Here is a 14,433-nt window from a genome sequence, read left to right as displayed (position 1 = left end):
TCTTACGCATCCCTGCTTCCCCCAAGCCCAGGGTTTGCACATCATAAGCCCACCTGAGAAGTTTATGAACTTGCTATGACATGAGCTGAGCTGGAGATAATGTGTTCACCTGGCACACCTGGGCTGCGGTCTCTCTTTTCCATTGCTCATCTGCTGTCACAGCACAGGAAGCATGCATGCGTTCCTTCTTTCATTCATTCCTTCACTCAGAAAATATTTACTGAGTGCTGGAACTGTGAAGCTCTACAGACGTGAGTGGGGAGGGGAAGTGGAGATTCAAAATGATGCCTCGGAGAGCCATCCCTAATGGTCTAGTGGTTAAGGTTTGGCGCTCTCACCTCTTCAGCAGCCTGGGTTGGCTTCCTGGTCGTGGAACCACATCACCCGTCTGTCAGTTGCCATGCTGTGGCAGTGGCTCGTAGAAGAACTAGGAGGACTCACAACTAGGATATACAACCATGCACTGGGCTTTGGGGAGAAGGAATGAATAAATAAATAAATAAATAAAATAAAGCCTTGTATTTGCAAGGTTCATTTTGTTTTTAATTTTCTAGAGTCCTTGCCTACCTATCATCCCACTTGAGCTTTACAGCCACAGCAGAGGTGAAGGGAAGCAGATGGTGTTAACTTTACTGTACAGGTGAAGAAAAAGAGAGACAAGTCAAGATCTGACCAAAGCAACACAGAAATTTGTGGTAGAGATGGGAGGGAGGACCTCACTTCTGCTGATTTTCTGCTTCATGCTCTTAGGTAAAAAGACATCAGAATGTACATTTGGGTTAAAACTGCAATCAGCCAATGGAAAGAGCGCCCAATGGCCAAAGCTAGAATAACCTGAGCAACAAAATAAATAAAGTAGCATTGGATTATAACTTAGAGTATAAAATAAACATCCATGAGTCTATACTGATATAGACGAATGATGGAAGAAATAAGTAAATGAAGAAGAACAGCCATTCTACCTGCAGAAGAATTCCACATAATTTATTTAGATACTCTGCGCTCAAGGAGATGGCGCACAACTCCCCACTCCATAAGTGCTGGCTATGCAGAGAGATGTCCTTCCTAACAGCAGCGCATGGAGAGGGAGAAAAGAGAGTAACTTTACAGCGGAGAACCCTGACAAGTGCTACCTCAGCCAGGTGACCCAGGTCAACATCCCCAGTGATAAGTCATGTCGATAGGATGCACCCTTGATATGATGTAATGAGAAGAGCACTTTACCTCTGTTGATCTCCCTCTCAGAAACCTGTAATCCCAGTCTAATCATGAGAAAAACATCAGGTGAATTCCAGGTGAAAAACATTCCACAAAACTGAAAAAGGTTCTGCCTGACTAGTAGTCCTCAAAACTGTCAAGGTCATCAAAAACAAGGAAAGTCTGAGAAACTGTCACAGCCAAGAGGAGCCTAAGGAGACACGAGGACTAAATGTACCTTGGAGGGGAACATGGAACAGATAAAGGATAGGTCAAAACTAAGGAAATATGAATAAAGTATGGACTTTAGTTAATAATAGTTTATCAATTTTGGTTCATTAATTATGACAAATATACCCTCCTAATGTAAGATGTTAATATTATACACCCAGTTATTATTGGATGTGGGGGTATAGGGAAACTCCATACTATTGTCATAAATTTTCTGTAAATCTAAAATTACTCTAAAATTAAAAGTTTCTTAGAAGTGAAATAAGGGCCAGCCTGGTGGCATAGTGGTTAAGTTTGTGTGCTCTGCTTTGGCAACCTGGGATTTGCAGGTTCGGATCCTGGGCGCGGACCTACACACCACTCATCAAGCCATGCTGTGGCAGCGTCCCACACACAAAATAGAGGAGGACTGGCACAGATCGCAGCTCAGGGACAATCTTCCTCAAGCAAAAAGAGGACGATTGGCAACAGATGTTAGCTCAGGGCCAATCCTCCTCATGAAAAGAAAAAAAAGAAAAATTTTAAAAAATAAAGATTAATTGTACACTGAAAAAAAGTGCAATCAATTTATTGCTGGCATTATAAGGGTGGAGGTGGGAGGAAGGTGCTATTCAAGTCTTTATCCTGTTTTCCTGTGAATCTGTAGGGTTCACAGTCAGCTTTGGTTGAAGTGACACAGTAAAGGGTCCTTGTGTTCCTGTCACAAATATGCAGCCCCTCCAGGGCCTGGTTGATTCTAGATAGACACATTTTCCACAGCATCATCTCTAGAATCTTTGCTCTCTGAGGTCAATAAGCCTATGGACGCCTCTTTGTTCATTCCTCTGGCTTACCTGGAACTTACCTGAATATCTACTGAATTGGCATCCAGTTAATTTTCAGAATCTAGAAAAGAGGGGGGAGATTGGGAGTCAGAGTATCATCTTTGAGTATCGCCTAATTGCCATGCTCTTGACTTGACCTTTCTCATTCTCTGTTTCTTCATCCATAAAATGAAGATAATGGTGGTCCCTGGAGTAGGACAAGGTTAAACGGCATGAGATATGTGAAAGCTTTCTGTGACCTAGAAAGGGCTGCAAATTTATTTTGGAATGTCCTTGTCTTTTGGGAGACTAGGACTTCCTGCATCTTTTGCCTTTTTAAGCAGTGCTCTGGATATTTGCTGAGTTCAGTTCAACAGACACTTGTCAAGTATCATTAATATGTTAGGCACATTAAGAAGTGCCTCACCTGGGTAATGGCATCCCTGGAAACGTAAGAAGATGGAGAAACTTAGGTTTGTCCGAATCTTCATGGGAAGAGTTGCATGTGGCTGGATGGATAAGCTGCCTGGGGTGGGGACTGTAACCCACAAGAGGCACACATCAGTTATGATGCCTTTGGATGCTGGGCATTGAAAACTCAAATCAAAGTGGCCTGAGAAAGTTGTTGGCTCACCTAGCTGGAAGGTCCAGAGTTAGGTGGACTTCAGGGTTTAATGATACAGTGGCTTAACCATAGCATCAAGGACGCAAGTTTTCCTTTTTCTGTTCTGTTCTGTACAGTGATGGCTTCATCCTATAAATAGCTCCCCTCAGGGTATGGGATGGCTGCCAGCAGCAAGCGGGCCTCTTAGCTTCCTTGTTCACAATGAGGTGGGGTAGGGAGGGCACTTAACAAAACTAAAGCCACAACCCATGACCTTGACCACCCTATCTGAATTAGCCACCTCCTACCTCCAGTCTCTTGCTAGTCCCTAACTCTGCATTATTTCCTTCACAATTTGAAATATTATTTATTTTATGTATTATTTATGTTTATATTTACTCATTGACAGTTAGCTCCGCCTCTGGAATATAACCTCCATGGGGTCACAGATTTCATCTTGTGCACCACTGGTCCCCAAACTGCCTTCTAGGGAGAGTAGGTCCCTCCCTGACCCATAGGAGAGAGGCTGAGCCTGCTACGAGGAGTCTTCCTTCTCTGCTCTCCTTCCTAAGCCCACATTGCTTCCTGCCTGGGTCCTAATTACTGGGTGGAGGTGCTGCCAATCAGGATTTCACTGGAATAAAAAGATCACAGGTGCCACTTGGGTAAAGTTGGGAAGACAAGATTGATGGACAAATTGTCCTCCAAATAAGGAGGAAAACGAGTAGTGGGTAGCAAGGTTGCTAGTCAAGTGGGTGAAAAGCAAAATGGCATGAGATGACAGCTTCAGGACCAAGCTTGAACAGAGGGTGGGCATGGCTCCTGTCACACAAACCTTCTGTCTACATTCCTGAGCTTGTTAACCACTCTTGGCATGGCAATGCTCCAAGGGCCCTGTGAAATATTAATAATAGTTCTTCACATTTTAAGAGCACTTTATAACTTATAAAACATATTCCCAGACATTATCTCATTTCATTGTCATAGCCATTCTGTGGGGTTGGTTTGATCATTCTTATTTTGCAAGTAAAGAAACCAAGCCTCAGAGCGACTTTGCAAAAGTCACACAGTTCAGAAGAGGGAGAGCTGGATGCAGATATTCTTCTCCAAGTCTTGAGTTCATCCTACCTCGGTGCAGTTGAAGAAGGGGCCAACGATTTCCTGGGATGGAAATACATACTTAGGCGTAGGTTTCTTGTTTTGCATTATTTGCCTTTCTGTTTAGAGTCGAGTTGCTGTGTACCTTTGTATCTGTATGAAATTTTCCATGACAAAAAGTTAAAAACAATTAAAAGGATAGAGTTGAGTTGCTTGGTCAGCACCTGGCAGAGTAAACCAAAGGAAGCTCAGGCCCCAAGGAAGTCAGGTGCTAAAGGGTATGGGTTTCAGAGCCTTAAGATTTGACTTAAAAAAAAGAAAGAACATTTGGGAATAAGGAATAAGAAAAGTCATGTGCATGCTCAAGCAGCTAAAAAAAAGGCACAAAGGAATGAGTTGTTCCCTCCGGGTTTTATATTCTCTTGCCAGATCCTTTAATTATGCTTCTATTCTTTTTTCCCAAATTTAATTTCCCCCCAGACTTAAATAAAGAGCAGATGATGCTTCATAGAAGACTCGGTAAAGTGGCCTTTCAGAAGTTATTTTTGCCTGGGTGCAGGTCCTGGCTTGATCTCCAATTTGCTGTGTGATCTTGGGTTATTATTTACCTCCTAGGCAGTTTGCTTTCTCCAACTGTAACATAGGAATTAGAACATTCGCTGCCTCCAAATGGCCTCCCAAGAAAATTGAAAAAGAAGGCAGAGTGAGAGCCATAGAAGCACTTGGAAAATTTCCAGAGGAATGTCTAAAGCTGGGAGATGCTATTATTAGAACATTCCTCGGAATCACCCGGGTTTGTGGGTGACTATAGTCCAGGGCCCCTGCTGCCCTGGAATTAAAGCTGAAAGGGCCTTTGCGCTCCACCTGGCTGAGATGAGACCTTAGACCTTCTGGTCCTCCAGAATGCCCCCTGGTTGATTTGGTTGGTTTGACATAGCTTTCGCTCCATAAGGTGTTATCAGTTTGCTCTGATGCTTCAGGAAACAAAGTGTCCTGAGAAAGAGAGGTGGTCAGTCCTTGATCATCCATGCTAAGGGGTGGTGCATAATCTCGAAGAGCAAATAATCCCAAGGAGTGCAGGGCATTTTAATTCAGCATTGCAATAATTAAAATTTTTTTTTTTTACCTTCTTAATTTTGTTTTGCTCAGGCTGAGCTTTGCAAGATGGAAGGTAGAGGTGGCTCAGATAGATGTTGGGTGGTGAGTTGGGCGGTAAGAGGAAAGTCATCTGGGGTTAAGCCTGGCTCAAGACTTTTCTCTCTTTGCTGTCACTTTCAGAGTTCAGTATACATGCTAATGGCTCACCCAACAGCCTGGACTCCCAGTTTCTTGTCTTCTCAATATTGATGTTCTTTCAACAAATGCTCCATTCTATGCCACTGACCATCAAGTTTTCATTTAATCATCCATTCATTCACTTATTCAATAAGCATGTTCCAAGTAGCTCCTATGTGTCAAGAACTTCTTAAGGGTCAGTGGTACAAAGATTAGAAACCTTCCTTTACCTTGAGGTTTGTTGAGTGAAACAGATGAGCACAACACAGTACACTGAATGTCTATCATAGTGGAACGGCTTTGAAGAATGTGCTGGAGGAGCCCTTTTTAAGCCCAGTAGGGTCAAAAAAGACTTCTAAGAGATAACACTTGAACTGGGACTTGAAGGATAAGTAGGGATTTTCGATGTGGATGGATAAAGCTGAAGGTGAGGGGAGGGAGGGCATTCTAAGAAGAGGGTTCAACATATACAAAGGTATGGAGGCATGATAAGGCAGTGGTATATTTGAGGAACAGCAATCATTTTGATTGGCTGGAGGGTATCTTAGGATTGGCAGAGATGAGTCTGGACAGGTAAGTGTGCACCAAATCCAACCCTGGGCTTATTCTGAAGGAGAAGGGGAACTACTTCAGAGAATCAGATCAGACTCATTTCAGAAAGAGTGTGCTGGTAGAAACGTAGAGACCAGACTGCAGATGTGTGAGACTGAAGGAGTGGGATGGGTGGCAGAGTGATCTGTTGGGAGCTATCACAGTAAACCAACTGAGACTAGATAAAGGCCTCAACTAAGGCAGTGCCCGTGGAGAAGGTGAGGGGTTAGAGAGAGAGACTCTGAGCAGAGTGTGAAGCTTGGGGATAGATGTGAGGGAGCGAGAAGTCTAGAATGACTTCCACGTTTCTGGCTTAGGTGACTGTGGAGATAATCATACTGTTGGCTTACATAAGAAATATAGGCAGAGAATCAGGTTTGGGAGAAAAGATGATTATTTAGCTTTGAAAATATAGTCAAGCATTGCTTAAGGATACGGATACGTTCTGAGAAATGAGTCGCCAGGTGATTTTGTTGTTGGGCAAACATCACAGAATGTACTGAAGGGGAACAAAATTTACCACCCCAAAATGTACCTCTGTAACATGAGGATTATTTTAGGCTGATTATTTTTAAGAGACAAAAGATTCAGAAAGTTTTTCTTGTTACCTCCCCCTTTACTATCTAAAAGAATTCAGACAAAAAAACCTGTCTCCTGAAGAAAGCTATCACCTTAGCTTAACATGAACTAGGTGGTAGACAGGGAGGAACCTAGAAAAGCCTGTTTTTTGGGGTCCCCTCTGTGTTCTTCTGTTTCTGTGCGGCCAAACACTTGTTTTCCAAACGTTTGCTCCTTTTCACCTACCTGTGAGTTGCCTTCCTTCCCTTTGAAGTCCCTGACTCTCCCCACCCCCAACACCTTCTTTTTTCTTTAGCTGAGGATGGTATTTACAGCGAGAGCTTTGCCATTTTGGTGAATTGCTCAGTTTTCCTGGGTCTCTCCCATGTATACATGTTATTAAACTTTTGTTGTGTTTCTATTGTTAATCTGTCTCATGTCAATTTAATTCTTAAACCATCCAGAAGAACTTAGAAGGGTAGAGGAAAATTTCTTCCTCCCCTGTAGTACTTACACAAACCTAGTTGGTACAGCGTACTGCACACCTAAGCTATATGGTACTAATCTCATGGGACCACTGTCGTATATACAGTCCATTGTCGACTGCAACATTGTTATGCACTGCATGACTGTATTGACTTTGAGGTGGGAATGGGACATCTATATGGAAATAGCCAGGAGGCAAATGGGTTTAAGGATTTGGAAGATAGGAGAGAGTTTGGGGCTAGAGACCCTCACCATGGACATCAGTGAGATCACCGAGGGTGAGGAGGGAGAGAGAGAAAGAGGCCTGAGGGGGAGACCTGGGACACCAATATTTAAGGACCAGTAGAGCAGGAGGAGCCAGGAAAGAAGACTGAGAAAGAGCGGCCAGAAATGCCTGGGGGAAACCAGGGGGCAGTGGTGTCAGGGAGGCCAGGACTCAGGGGAGGTTTAAGAATGGAGAGCACACAATGCTGTCGAGTTCCTTAGGGAGGATAAGTGTGATGGAGGCCAAAGGAGAGACATGATTGGTAGAGCAACGCCATGAAGCTGACAGACTTGAGGAAAAGCTTTAGATAGAAGCAGGGCCACCTGTCACTAATATGGGATGAAAGGAGCTAAGTAGGAGAGCACTCTGCTTGTACTTCTTTGCCCTAATCCCCAGCCAAGGGCTATTTCACATTCTCCAGGGCACCTCTGATGAAGAATGGTTGGGAATGGAGTTCGGCACATATTGATTACCAAGTCCTGTGTTAGATACTTTGTGCAGATAATCTCACCATGGCCCTTCGAGGCTGAGAGCATAATCCTCCCTTTCACAAGGAGGAAATCAAGGCTCAGCATGGCCAAGTCACTTGCTCCTTTCCTCTCCACTGGTTGCCAGGTCACAACCCCCAAAACAGATCTGTGAAGAGCCATACCAGTGGCTTCACATCTGTGAAGAGTCAGTCTTTTAATCTCCCACTGGCTCAAGCTCCTAAAGCTGACAAGTAAAAAAGATAACGTTTGGCCAGATACAGGATGCGAGTTCTACCACCGAGGCCTCCACATGAACAAGTTAAATCAATGGGCAGAAGTGAGATAAGACACTGCACAAAGAAGCTTTCTTTTCAAAGAGCTAGGACAGCCAGGGAGGGATGGAGGTGGAGGTGGACAGGGGAGGAAGGTCAGCAGGGTGACTTCACCTCCCTCCCAGCTAGTGAGTTGCAAATCTCCCCTCCTAAACCATTAGACAAGTCAGGGCTGCTTGGGAACACACTGGCCCACTTTCTGTCTTTAAGATGGGTGCTCATCTTTAACTTAACATTTTTACAGTGTTTCTACTATCCCCTGAGGTTGACTGTCTTATTCCTATAATCTGCATTTTAAAGATAAACAAACTGAAATTCGGGGACTTGCCCAGGTCCTTTCCAGTGTTTAGGAGCCAGGACTCAACTCGGTATTCAGGATCCAGATGCTGGGATCTTCCTGATACCCAGGGATAAATGATTCCATAAGGAAGTTCACTACTAATAACAACCCCAGACATGCGTCCATGGACCTTACAGTAGCTTCCAAGGTCCTATGTATCTGGCCATTCAGTACCTCTGTTAGAGAAAAAATTATCCAAAACACTTATTAAAGACAGTAAGGCAGGCTTTATTCAGGAGGGCTACTGCACTGGGGTTTTGTAGTCAGGAAGAGAGAGCAGACCCAACTCTGACTACAAGGACAAAAGGTGATTCTCAGCCAAGGAACAGGGAGGGGGGGCAGTGGCTGGAAAATTACTAAGAGGAAACAACAAGGCCAGGGGATTCTTACTGCTGGCAGGCCAGGGTGATAAGACAGCAATGGTAGGGGATAAGGAATTGCATTAGCTAGCAAGGGTGGGGGACCCAGCAGGATTCTTGCCCAAACTGGATTAAATGGGCCAAGGACAGAGTCCACGGTCAGGGACTAGTCAGAAAGAGGACTCAGAGGAGCCTGACTAGAGTTTGGTCAAAGGCGAGAGCCTCTGTCACCCCCCGACCTCATCACCAAGACCGCTCTCTCCTAGCTCTCCCCCGTCTCTCCCCTTCTCTTTCCTGATTGATTTTCCTCTGGAGCACTTACTACCATCTAACATACTATATATTTTACTTATACATTTTGTTTACAGTCTTCTTCCCCCCAACTGGAACGTCAGTCCCATGAGGCAAGGACTTGTGTCTGTTTGGTTCACTGTTGTATCTCCAACACCTGGAATGGCATCTGGCACAATCCTGCTGGCACACAGGTGGGGCTCATTCTGTGTTGAACGAACTGGACACCTGGATGAAGGTCTCTACAAATACCCTCAGATCTTGATTATCTATATCAACACCAAAGGATAATAATCCCAATGACGGATGATTCGTCCAACCAGTTCATAATGTACTTTACCATGCATTATCGTAATATTAACGCAGTAACATAAGAATTAGGTCAGATGAACCATGGAATATTTGCCTTCCGTAAGAATTCTATGGTGCTATGTGGTTGTGAGGGGTACAAAAAAAGGAAAAGGAAGCCCAGAAATATTGGGACAAAGAAACCTATCTAGGATTCAGAGCTTGCTGCAGCAAAACTCATATGCATACAAGACCATCTTCCATATATAGATCGTGTATAATGGGCCCTCAGTAGGCACTTAATCTAAATGATCATCTCCCCTTCCAGACATCCCATGCTGTTCCTGAAACCCGCCATGTGCCCCTGCACATGCCCTTTCCTATGCCCCACATGTTGTCTTTCCCCTCTGCCCCCTCACTTCTTGTCTTCCCAGTAATTCCTCACTCACCCTTCAAGTCTCAACAGAAATTGCCTCTGCAGAGAGGACTTCTGACTCCCCTGGGCAGAGTTAATCATTCCCGCCTCCAATAACAGCATCCAATACAAACACTGGGATATTGTCACATTATAATTGCTAATTTGTTCCCATGTCCTTCTCCCCAGGAGACGGTAGGAGCCTGGAGGGCAGAGACTTACCTTATTTGGTATTGCATCCCCAGCCACTAACACATATATGACACACGGCTGGGTTGGGGTGAATGACGAAGGGGCTATACGCAGCTCAGACACTGTAAACAAGGACAGAAAACATCTCGGCCCAGACAGGTGTTTCTCACTCATCATCCTTGCCTGGGAGGCTAGGGAAACCCTGCTTCAAAGGAACCTGACACACGTGAACAAATGTGGGGCCGAAGTAGAGGGGGATTCATTCCCTCTCAAGGATTAAGCATCTGAAGGCAGAGTTCACCACAGGGCTCCTTATATAGTGAGCTTCTTTAGCGCTCTCCAAAGCAAGAGCTGATTTTCAGACAGGGAATTCAAACCCAGCACGGCGGACACAAATCTACTGCACGAAGTAAGGCGCTCTTGGTGAAAAGCTAGTTAAATCAGCATCACTTTCTACTTGCCTGTACACACTGTCCAGTTCACTGGCCATAGGCATCTGTATAGTGCAAAAAGCAGAGCAGCAAAAACTCACCAAGGCCTCAAACCCAGAAAAAGGAAGCCGGGGTGGGGGTGGGGGGTAGGGAATCACGGGGCCCGAGAGCAGGCAGGGGTTTTTGCTTTTGTTTTTGTATTTAGCATCTCCAATGCCTAGACCAGTCCCTGACACACACTTGATACCCCATAAACATTTGTTGAAGGAATGTGTGACTAGAGGAACCTATGACCACTGGGAAGGAAACAAGCTGGAGAAGACATTATAGCACTGTAGTTAGGAGTAACTCTTTAATAATAAGCCACTAGGGGTCGGTCAGGTGGGTTAGCCTCCCCACAAGCATGCTCAAGTAACAACGGATGGGGACCAAAGTGTTGTCCAAAGCGTGTGGGTCCAGTTAACAAAAGGCCTCTGGTTGGACCAAGTGGAGTATGTATGTCCCCAGCTGGGCACAAAAAGAGACCTGCCCAGCATCCTCCTTTCCCACCCTTTCTCCATGTAGTACTCAGCCGCTGTCTCAAGAAATATTGAATATTTAACGCACATTTGTTACAAAGGACACAAAATCATCAGAAAGCCTGGGGTGACCACGTGCCTCAGTTTAGCTTTGGCCACAGTTTGCTCCAGGACCATTTTTAAGAGCTAAAGAATGCACACAATTTTTAAGAGTGCTACTGAACTGTTCCTTTTGGTTGTTTCTGCATGAAAGATCTCTGCAGGTGGGCTATAACCATAATTGTAAGATCTCGGCCATATGGGAAGGAAGCTAACATTTATCTAGTGCCAATCACATAGCAGAATGCACAAACTAGACACTTTTGGTATATTATTTAATCCTATGACTGTACTATGAGGGGGGTGCTATACCCCTTTTGCAGATAGGAACTGAGGCCCAAAGGGAATACGTAAGTTGCCTAAGCTCACTCAGCCAATCTGTCACAGGCTGGCTGATTCCAGGCTGACTCAACACACAGCTCCAAGATGGGACTCAGAAGACACTCGTGATTTTACAAGAACCAAATCCTTTTGATCAATAAATTTCCCTGACTTTTTCGGTGACTGACCCATTTGATTGGGTGCACTGAGTTTGGCCTGGTACAGAGTGGCAAGACGACCTGCGACCTCTCCCAGCAGACAAGGTAAGGCTCCAAAGCATATTTTCCCAAGGCCCGCTTAAGCCTAGCCAGTCTATTTCGACTTAACGACTTCTGGCTGCAGTGAAGTCTGGGTGCTAATGAGCTGTGTAGGAGAATGAGAGTGTTCTGTTGTGTCGAACAGGCCCCTGATGAGAATAGCTTAACTCTTCTTGCAAAGCGGCTACAGTGCACAGTGGCACTGTTCCTCGGAAAAATAACACCAGCGATGCCTTGCAGGGATGTAGGTGGGAATGGCACACAACATAAGAACATGTTGGCACTGTCTGTTTAAAATAGCAAAAGCAGCAGAAAGACATGAACACAGTAATTCTAACCTTATTAAACTAAAAACATTCCTCGAGTCCTCTTGGGAAACTATTTCGCTTCACAAGGAGGGAGGTGAACCAGCTTCTTCGAGGTCAGTTGCCTTTGGAGATTTGCCTATTTCGCTCTCCATCTAACTGGCACACGAGTGTAGACATAACCTGAAGATGCCAAGTGAAAATGGGGAGGTTTGGAACCAGTTTTATTTTTAAAAGGTCTTCCTTTGGGTAAACCCACTAATAAACCTTTGACCCAGAGACTGCACTCCTAAGAATGAAAACAGACTCCAGGCTTCCTGGGTCTATCTGGCTTGGACACTTACCTTGAACAAGGAAACTCATTCTTCTGTGCGTTATTTCCTCATGTGTAAAATGGGAATAATAAAATTATCTACCTATAGGTTTTTGGTAAAGATTAAGTGAGATAATCCATATAGACTAGCACAGTACCAGTACCCAATACATAGGGAGCCCTCAATTGTCTCAACTGTTCAACTGTTTATTATTATTACCTTAAAGACTCAATCATAAACATGGACAAAGCTTTGTGCAAAGACAGTCAGTGCAACACTGTTCATAATAATGAAAAATCTGAAACAATCTAAAAACCCAAAATTAGGTGAATGATTAAGCAAAATAAGCTGCACATCTGGTCTGGAAAGATGGAGCTATTAAAAATTCTGGCTATGAAAATTATATAATTTCTTTTTTGAGGAAGATTAGCCCTGAGCTAACGTTTGCCACCAATCCTTCTCTTTTTGCTGAGGAAGGCTGGCCCTGAGATAACATCTGTGCCCATCTTCCTCTACTTTATATGTGAGACGCCTGCCAAAGGATGGCTTTACAAGCAGTGTGTAGGTCTGCACCTGGCATCCGAATCAGTGAACCCCAGGCCGCCAAAGTGGAACGTGTGAACTTAACTGCTGCGCCACCAGGCTGGCCCTGAAAATTATGTAATATTTTTAAGTGCTTATGATATAATAGGTGGGAAAAAAGAAGTGTATAAAATTGCATATATATTTACAACTGTGTAAAACAAAAACCAAATCCTGTAACTGGGGGGGAAAGATTGACAGGCAAGACTTGAAAATTCATCAGGATGAGTGAACTCTGGTTAACTTTTAGTTTTCTATTCTCTATTTTCCAAAGTATTTTATATAGTTACATGATTTTTAGAGTAAAAGCAAGTAAAATAATATTAAAAATTATGTTAAAATTGTTGCTTTTTGAGTGTAATCGGCATGAAGGCTCCAGGGTTGCAGAACTGAGAGCTATTTCTATTTATTTTATTACAACGTTCAGAAGAGGCCCAGTAGGCTGTAGGGTAGCAAAACAATTTTCCAGAATTATAAATTTTTGATAGTTGGTTCCCTGGAAGCTTCAATAAACAAGCTTGGATTTTTCCTTATTTAGGGCATACTGTCTAATATTTCCATGCAAATTTCTCATGAACATTCCTGTGGTTGCCATGAATGTTCCAGGTGACCCTTGATCAAGGAGGCCAGTAAGGCCAAGGAAGCTGAAAGTCAGGCTCCAGGCAGCCGGTGCGAACCTGCCTCGGTCTTCATGATGGATAAGATGAAGCTGGTAAAAACCAAGCCTGTCCTAAAAAGCACTTTATTCTCAGTCTCTTTCCTCCAACACCATTCTCTAACCTGCCCCTCCCTCTCCTTTACAAGCTCTCTTTGCACTCCTACTGTGAGCCCAGCGCTAGGCTAGAAGCTGAGGACAGAGGTGGATGAGACTCAGCTCCTGTCTTGAAAGTGGTCAGCCCCAGGACCAGAGGGGGCAGACAAGCAAACACAATCCCAGTCAACATGACAGGGGCCCTGAAAGAATATCAGGGCTGTAGAGTCAAAGAGGAGGGCATTGCTAACCGTGCATGGGGCTTGGCCAACAGCACAGCAGAGGTGGCATCTGATGGAGGTTGGGAATGAGCAAACGTTTGCCAGGGTAGGAGAAGGGCTGAGGTGAAGGCATTCCAGGCTGAGGAACAGCAGGTATAAAAGCACCGTGAGGGCAAGGTGTTGTGGGGGAAGGCTGTGAGATTCCCCGTGGGGCTGGTGTTTCATGGGGTTCAGCTGGGGAGAGGGAAAAGGAGGAGGAGTCAGCACGCAAAGAGATCACGCTAAGAGGGTAGGCCTGAGTCACACGGACTAAAAGTCAGTGGAAGTTTTGAAGCAGGGGAGAGACGTGCTCTGATTCTCTGGGGGAGACAGTGCTGGTCGCTGTGGCGGAGGAGCTCATGTGGCTGTAACCAGTGGGAGGGGCACAAATGAGGAGGTGGCTGCACTAGTATGATGAGCACTAAGGAGGGTTTTTTAGGGCCTTGCAGGGGGGTGGGGGGGGGGGTGAGGAACCAGCTCAGAGGGTTGTGACTGGTGTGGAAGTGACAACTCTGGCTGACTGGTTAGATCTGGGAGGTGACAGAAATCAGGGATAGATGGATAAGTATAGCCATGCCATTAACAAAGATAGGAAACTTCAGAGAAATGGGTTCAATGACGGACTAACGAAACATTAAATAAACTCAGTTTGGGACAGGTTGAGAAAAATGAGCCAGGGGGTGTCTGGGCTGTTGATTAGAGCAGTCTGGCTTTCAAAAACAATTCTAGGCTGGAGATACTGATCAGGAAGGCAATTGCACAGTAGAGGGCGGGTGCTCCAGAAGAGGTTACCCTGGTGG

The sequence above is a fragment of the Equus asinus genome, chromosome 13 (assembly GCF_041296235.1).
Source record: "Equus asinus isolate D_3611 breed Donkey chromosome 13, EquAss-T2T_v2, whole genome shotgun sequence".
NCBI lineage: Eukaryota > Metazoa > Chordata > Mammalia > Perissodactyla > Equidae > Equus > Equus asinus.
This window is presented reverse-complemented; position numbering follows the sequence as displayed.